Source organism: Anomalospiza imberbis, chromosome 4, assembly GCF_031753505.1.
Source record: "Anomalospiza imberbis isolate Cuckoo-Finch-1a 21T00152 chromosome 4, ASM3175350v1, whole genome shotgun sequence".
Classification (NCBI taxonomy): Eukaryota; Metazoa; Chordata; class Aves; order Passeriformes; family Viduidae; genus Anomalospiza; species Anomalospiza imberbis.
In genome coordinates, this window is record NC_089684.1 from 43,276,987 (window position 1) to 43,285,713 (window position 8,727).

Consider the following 8,727-nt stretch of genomic DNA (forward strand, 5'->3'; position numbering starts at 1 on the left):
GAGCGCAGCGACGGGACGGGACGGAGGGAGGGATGCTCTGGAAACTCCATCCCCCTGGGCGGACGGCGATCGAGGCGGAGGACGGTCCCCAGCCCGCCTCCACCCAGCCCCTCCCAAAGGCCGAACAATAACGTGATCGCATTAAAAAAAAAAAAAAAAAAAAATCGCGAGTAGTAGCGCACTCACGCTTCTCTCCTGGAACGTCTCAAGGCTTGGCTGGGAGGGGAGCCAGGGCGGGCAGGTGGAAGCCATGCCCACCGGGCTGTGCTGGGGTTCTGCCTGCCTCTCCCGAGTACCAGCCGCGCTCAGTTACCTTCGGCTTCCTCCAACCCGGCCGGGACTGGCAGAGGTGCCCACAGCAGCCTGGAGCCCGTGGGAAGAAACACGCACCCAGAGAAATCCTGCACGAGAGGACTCCACTACAGCAGGGCGCGGCAAGGTGTTCCTTACTCGGCTGAGACAATTCCATGTGCCGCCCGCATTTACTATCTTTCAGCACCAAAGACAGAAACGTCCCACCCGCCCTTGCCAGTGCCACAGCCTCACACAACAGCCCAGCACACATGATGCTGTCCCTTACCAAATCTGCCTTGCAACAAAGGGGTGCCTCATCTGTACATTGGGCAGGGAACACACGGGAGGTGGAAGAGGAGCCTCGCTGCAGTGTCACAGTTTATAAGTGTGCTGGTTCCCAAGATCAGCTTGGTTTCTAAACTGAAGAAGGGAGAGAATAAGATTGGCCTACAGACCAGCACACGGAGATTAACACATAGCATTTTCAGCACAGGGCACTTGGCTTTTCCACAAGCTACAGCAAGTGTATCATTATCCAGCCCTAAATAGAACACTACGACACTTTATGTATTGCCTCTCAAATTACACTGAAATTAGGATCAGTAGCAAGCACTGCTATGCAGTTGTATAAGCCCATCTGTGACTACGAGAGGCGAGTGCCCAGCAGCAGGTAGGGAGGAAAGTGAAAATTCTCAACAGCAGAGTAATGATTTTTATATGCTCCTACATTTGAAGGCTCAGATACAACCCATGGCAGTGACTCATCTTCAAACAGTGCTGAGGCACCGAAGCTGCCATATGCATCTCCAAATCCTATCCATAGAATTGAAAACATACACCATGTCACTATCCATGCAAGTAGTACCATTCCCTCTACTTTTCTCTAAGTAAGAAATGCACATTAGTGCAATATAAAAGCTAACAATACAAGCAAACATAATTAATAAGTTCATAATTAAAACATTAAGGTATAATTGCTTTTTTGTGGACACAAATAATAAAACCAACACGGATCCGTGCAGAAAGAAAACAAAATTATTTAAAATAATGGCTAAAAAATTCAGCACAAGCAGCAGTCCCTGGCTTATATCCATGGCAGAGCAGTCAATCCCAAAGAAGAATCTCTATGCAACTGGAAATTACCATTTCAGGATAATTTCATTACTTCGGTTTTTTCCTACTGTTGAAAGAAGTAACACTAAAAAATTAAAAAAAAAAAAAAAAAAAAAAAAAAAAAAAAAAAAAAAAAACAAGCAACAACACACCACAAGTCTTTAAATAAAAACTGGCATAACTGAATCCTGTCCTACACCTACAGCACCAAGCCATTTGCTGGAAGATGTCATCTTTTGTACATCTCCAACACATCCTCTGAGCAGCTTCCTGACTCTTGAGATCAGACCAATGTAAATTGAGAATTACCTGAGTTGAAAAATTTTTAATAAACCCTCAGAGCCACTGTATACCTTCAACACCATTCTCAAGCAAAAGGGGATTAAACAAGAACTAATTTTAGTTCAACATGGAAGCTCAAGCACCCTATGGCTGAGCTTTTATTTCAAATCCTTTAAGTGTTAGCAGAAGGCCCTGTTTATGCAAAATTAAATCCAAATTCAGTTCCTAGAAACTCACCCCAGCACCTGATTGCAGCTAAGTGTCTAAAATAGAAAGTTAGTCCTATACAAACCTGTTACAGCCAGCAAGAAGAGAGAAAGAGGACACTGAGTGTAAAACAGAAAGGAAAAAGTGACTTCCCAGGGCATTAGGATCCTTCTCTGAATCTCTCTTTTTCAAACAGCCACTGCAGCTCTCAGGGCGTGCTAAGCAGGCACAACATAGGGTTTTAAAAATCCCTCGCTTTATGGGCTATCCCTCTGACATATCAGGACACTCATTACACAGAGTTCTGAAGCTTGCAAAGTTTAAGACAGTTCCCCACTCCATGAGATTTTTAAAAGCCAGAGCCTTGTGAGCACACCATCCAAACCAAACCAAACCATGTCAGGAGCTCCTCTCCACAGCTGACAAATTCTCACACCTGACCTCCAAGGGAACAGCGCTTCTGCGTTTCTCTGCTATTCTTTTTCTGCTTCTTCCACAGAAGTGCTGCAAACCAGTTATCCAGACACATCCTGCCCTCCAGCTACAGCCAGCATAACTCCAGGCCCTATTGGGCCTGAGCAGCTCCATCCTGATCCCCACACTCTCCAGCCTGTGCAGCAACCTGGCCTTTTAATTCCTTAGCCCCTGGCAGAGAGCAGACTTCAATCCAAATTAAGTTTATTTAAATGGTGAGCAAGTCCTGTGCCATTGTCAGGGCCAGCCTCACCACCCTCCAGCAGCCCCTACAAAAGTGCTTTTCAAACCTCCACCAAAACTTCAAGGATTTCACTTTCTCAGAGCTTGCCACAGAGTGCACAACCCAGTAACTCTGCAGCTATTTGTTCCCTTTACACAAGCGCTCAGAAGTCCCAGGGAACAGGAAACCACAAATACTCCTTCTAGAGGAAATGAAATAATTACATATTTGCATAACAAAGTGATATTAGCAAAATCTGTTCAGCATGTGAAGGCTAACCCAACACTTGTGCTGCTATTTGCCTGGCTCTCAGCCGCTGCAGAGTTCACTCAGCACAGCAACCTCCACTGCTGTGGCTCCCGCATCCAGCTCTCCTGGCTGTCATCTGGAGAATTCCCCACTTCAGCTCCACCTTGGCTGCCTCACACCAGCCCTCGGCACATCTGTTTGGCTGTCTCAAAAGGGCTTCTGTGTGCTCTGCTATGGCAGGGCTCCTGCAACCGTCTCTTTGGGTCAGTGACACCAGCTCTGCCCAGTGGTGTGTTCCCAACCCCACAAGGCCACCCCCAACTCTCACCAGACCCCAACCCCAGGTTAAGGTGTGCTGTCCCGCATCCAGGGACCTTGTCTCTTCTCCCCGGGGTCAATCTGCTCTGCAGGATCACTGTGCCCTGGTCCGTATCACTTCCTTGCATTCCTGACACACACACATTCCAGGTACACCGGGTACAAATGAGAATGCTGAGCAGCTCATCATCCAGCAATGCCTGGAACCACGGCACCCATCCAGCAATGGATCCAGCTCGGAACCATGTTCCAAGGACCTCAATGCCCCATGCTGCCTCTCCCATTACTGGAAACAAGGAGGCACATGCTCCTTGGAATGCTCCTGCTCGTGGCCCCAGTGATGTACACAGAAAACAGCCTTTCACAAGGCAGGCCGAGGTAGGAAGCCCCGAGCAAACCCCCTCGTGCACAGCCATTCCCTGTATCCCCTGTGCTGGCTTTTCGAGGCTCGCCAGCTGGGCTGGGTGTTTGCTCAGGTGGCCAGCAGCAGCCTTCCCCCTGGAGGGGCCCTCCAGCAGAATTTCTTCTCTCGGGCCCCAGGATCACATGTTTCTTTCACCACAGAGAACTTCTGCTGCAGGACCTGTAACAGCTCTGCCTGGAGGCGAGCTGAACTAAAACATGCCTTGAGCGAACAACAGCCACACAACAAGAACCACACTCCCCTTCCGTGCAAAGCCGGGTTCTGTACACACAGCTCATCTGCGTGGCCACAGTCCGTTCAGCACCTGTGTTTTTGTTTTCTTTGCAGTAGGAACTGCGGCTTGGCCTGCACTGCTTGTCCCTGCCTGCCTCGCAGAGAACTGCACAAAGGTTTTAGTCATCTGTAATCTGATTTCTGTGTGTGGGGAAATGGAGTTCAGGGTACAGTTTCCCCAGGTGCCTCTTTCACTGAGGGGCAAAAGGAGAACATCTAATGACCAAACATTTTCTACTAAATAGTAAAAACTCTGCTATGAATGTGCTAGTGGCTCAGCAGAATGAAGCTCTTCAGCACCAACCTCCTGCTACTTTCCAGTTTCACACTATGATCCAAAACAACCACCACAACAACAGATCCCTATGTTGTTGCAAGACCAAAGATCAAGATGCCACATAAAAAGAACAAAATTATGATTTTGGTGGGGTGGTGAAGAAATAGAAGATAACTGAAAACATATACAGGCTATTACAACCTGCAGACTTTAACTGATGCACACAGTTCAGATGTGCTGGAAAAAGACCTACAACTTCCCCCACTGGTACAAAATCTAGATTTCCAGGGATCCACTTGCCCATCAATGCCCAAAATCAGTTCCCTTACGGTAGAGTGCAAACCCTGTACCTGCAGTAAATGTCACAATCAGCAACAACACCAGAATCTCCTTTTGGAAAAAAACTTAGACACTTCCATACACCTTATGTTTACAGTGAGAAGTAGTTGTGGGCTGGACAGCTGGCATTTGTTTCTGCTAAGAAGCCAAAAGGCCTAAGAATATACACCAGAAGCTTTCATGTGGTTATCAGTCCTTGGAATGCTTCTCTTGATTAACATGCATTTCGCATGTCCACATCACTTGGGTCTGATGAGGGCTGAACAATGACAAGACCTTGGGAACAACACCCAGTGATGTTTCAGGGAAATGGAGTGTAAGGCTGCTAAGTTACTTTTTTGTGCTCTGTCCTGTTTGTCTAAGAAAATCAACCTTTCCTTTAGAATGCAAGCCAGACCACAGAAGGGTTTGGGGACAGATTTCCACTTAGGGCAGAGGCCAGAGCTTCCTCCAGTTAGCATTGGCAAAGGATTATAGCATGTCACTTGGGGGCTTCCATTTTGTGGTAACACTCAGGGATCCTTGGCTTCGGACGTCAGAAGGGACACAACACCAGGAGGGCAGCTCACATGCAAGCACAGGTGGGCAAGGAAGCAGATGGGTTTCCTGAGCAGTCAGCAATCCTGTGCATGACACCAGACTACCATTCCTGCATTGTAGATCTCACAGCTCATATTTTGTCTCCAGCGACGTCCATTGCCCAAGTCAGCAATGATCAGTCAGAGCTAAGGCTTTCAGGTGCTGTGCCAGGGTGACCTGGAGAAGCATCAAAGTCCGTGTACTGTTTTTATCAAGCATGGTGTCCTTCCGAGACTGCGCAGAAGCAAACTCAGCAGGACTGCCACTACACTAACTGGTGCTGATGAAGCCATCTTTGACATGACCACTGCAGCCAGAAAAGAACATTCTATAAGACACGGATGATTTTTATAAAAATACTTCCTTTTTTACTAATGAGATCTACGGATGAGCAGTGAAATGATTAATCACAAGACATTTACATAGAAAAGAAAATTAACTGGCATTACATGGGAGAAAAGATCAATAATGCAAAATAAGGGGAAACACGGCAATATTGAACAAGAACTTTTTGCTGAAACGCTGTTTTATATGCGATCAAATTACTTGCAGATCTCTGCTGCAGTATGGGAGATGAGTAGATTCAGCTCAGGGTACTGAGGAATTTTTGAACCAAATGTTTATTCCAAGACCCTGATTGCTCAGACCTCACCAAGGATGTGGGAAGTGCAGTTGCATACCCATTCCTCACTGGATCTTTAATTACTGACATAGCTTAGACAGCAGAACTTGGAAAATGCAGCCACAAAAGCCAGTAATCGCAGACCCACCCTGAGCTCATCAGGGGCTGTTCTCTGCCTCTTCCTGCTCCTCCCTCTCCTTAGAATTTTAGAGTGCCAGGTCTTTTCCAAGTAATAGTTTTGGAAGTTTTTAAAAGGAGTTAAAGCAGACACCCGCCCCCCCCCCAATGAGTTCTGTTTCCTGCAAGTCAATCACCAAGAAACAGCCTCTGGCCTCCTGGGTGCAGGCTCTCTCTCACGGAGGTTGGGGCTGTGCCCTGCCAAGCGTTAGGCACCAACTCTGCCTTTGGCAAGAGGTGGCTCTCCAGAGAAACCCTCACCTTGTCTGCCACAGCGCCACCTGTACCTGCAGCAGCTGGCACGACAAGTAACAGCGGCACTGACCGGCACTGTGCATATGGAGTTTGCCATAGTTTTTGCTAAGATATGGCTGGCAGCTGAAGAAAGTACTAGTTTTGCCATTCAGCCATCCACTAAAAAATCTGGATATCCCAGATGTCAGCCACAGCTATTTCCTGATGGAGCTCGGAGGGAAAGTGATTCCTCAGACACCTGTGTGTGGCAGCAATCACAGGAGCAGCACACAGACCTCGGGCTGATGTTCAGACAGCAAACCAGACAATGCAGGGAGGGCAGGATAGCATTTTCCCTAAGTCACAACTCTTTTTCCCCAAAGATTATAGTCATCTGTATTTTCCATTTCCCTACTGCAAATATATATGCTTAGTTTCTCCAAAGCTGTAAAAAGCCCATCTTTCCTCAGAAGAGATTTGAACTTTCTTATGAGATTGAAGTTGAAATTGTAAAAAAGAGAGAAATTTAAAGTGAAAAGTAGTATTTGCTGTATTTAAAGACAAGCCAGATGTGGAACCATTCATCTCCAAATTAAACATTTACAGAGCTGGCAGCAATGGATTTTACTTCTCACACATGCAAACGTCGAGTCCAAATGTACTCTCTACTTCCTACCTATGCATCTATCCAACATCTATCTTGTTCCCTGTTGCTTTTTGCATTCCTAGGGATTATCCCCTGGACTCCTCACATCAGCACAGTGGCCTGCTTTCACCTCCAAAAGATGTGAAGACTGTGACAAAAATCCTGGATGCCCAATGAGAGACAGCAACACGCGTGATCAGGAGACTAAGGGATGACTGACAGAGCCATAAATACTGAAAGGAACTATAGTGCAGGTACTGAAAATCTTCAAAAATCAGGGCACACTATCCATGAGTGCAGACATCAAGTCCCATACACGGGGACCACCATTATGCAAGGAGAATACACAGCCACATGTGAATGCTGAAAAGATATTTTTCCCCATCAGGCTCCCCAGTTTCACCCCTTCACCACCTATTTTCCCAAACTCTCAACAACAACTGGCCCCATACTATTGGTATCTTGGTCAGCCAGTCCCGAACTCAGGAGCAAGCAAAGGGCCAAGTGGTTTTATAAATGTTAAGTATGATGCCAAACGAGGAAAAAACCACATCTACTTTTTATGAACTATAAAAAAAAGCACTGCCCTCCTCACACACTGTTGTAGCTCTTGTCTAAGAGATCCTGTGCAATTTATCAGTCACAGTAAAGTCCATAAGAAACTGGGATGTTGAAGACAGGCATATTATTTCTCAACCCTTAATTATTTCACACTGCAATATTATGAGCAATACGGCAATCCCTGCACATTAGGGACTGGGTAATCCTCTCCAGGACTGGAAAGTTCACAGTTTGGTAACTCAGGATGTGTTGACCTTTTCCGGAAGCAAAGTTCAGATTTAAGTCACAGTCTGTGTCCATAGCATCTGATGAGCACCACTGAGTCAAAGACTTGCAGACATTCAGCACTGCTGACTTCCCTTGAAGCAGCGGGACAGTGGCACACCAAGCAGGTGTGATGGATGGAACCCACGGACACAGCCAAGAGCAAGGTACCACAGGGGTTCCCTTCCAGAGCCAGCTGCAGCCAACACACCACCAGGGTCACTGGAGGAAGGGCCAGCTCTGGGTCTTCCAACATAAGCACAAACTCCTGTTATGTTTGCAAAGAAACCTCTGCTGATTACAAAAGAGAAAACTCCATAATCAACAGTCTTTTCTCCTCTGAACCCCCTGCAGATCCTTGTGCCCTGGAAACTGGTAGATCACAGTGACAGCTGTGGTCACTAGGCACATGCTGTCTGTTGCATGTGACCTGCTCCTGTCACCAACTGACAGGCATCCACTGAGCATCCCACGGCTTCCAGAGGCTTTGGGCTGGACTCTGGGGTTACCACCCCTCTCCCCTGCATGGGGGTCACTGCTGCCTTTGTGCTCCAAAGGCACAGCTGGAGCTCCATTTGGCTGCCACTGCCTCCTTCCCTCTCCACTCTGGCCTGGATGTGTGGAGATTTGTGACAGCAAATCTCCTCTGTCAACTGCTCTTAAACCCAGGGTAGAGCAGGGAAGGGAGAAGTTGCCTTCTGCCCCATGCTTAGGAATGGGTTGCCGGCTATGACTTGGCCTGCAGGTCCTTACAGATTACCAGATTGTATCTCTGAATACACCCGAGAATACAAGGGGAGGGAATTCCAATCCCAGCCAGCAACTGCCTGCCAAGTGCTCGCCCACTTGCAGTGAGCAGACCACAGCAGCAGTGCAAGAGGAGAAGGGCAGAAGCAATGGGATGGTTCTTGCGATAACCATGCCCAACACGCCGCTCCCGAGTGCCCACGGGTCCCGACTGGACCGCCCTGCTCAGCCTGATGCGTGCTGTGCCCAAAGTAAATGAGTTTCACTGCTGATGAGATAAAGGAGGGACTTCACATCATGAGTCCAGGGGAAAATCTAGGAGCCAGGTGCTGCAGTAGAACAGCTCCTTGCCTCGTTCTGGTTTAGAAAACAATATGCACACATAAGAATAAGAGAAAACGCCGCAGTCACAAGCGAAGCCTGA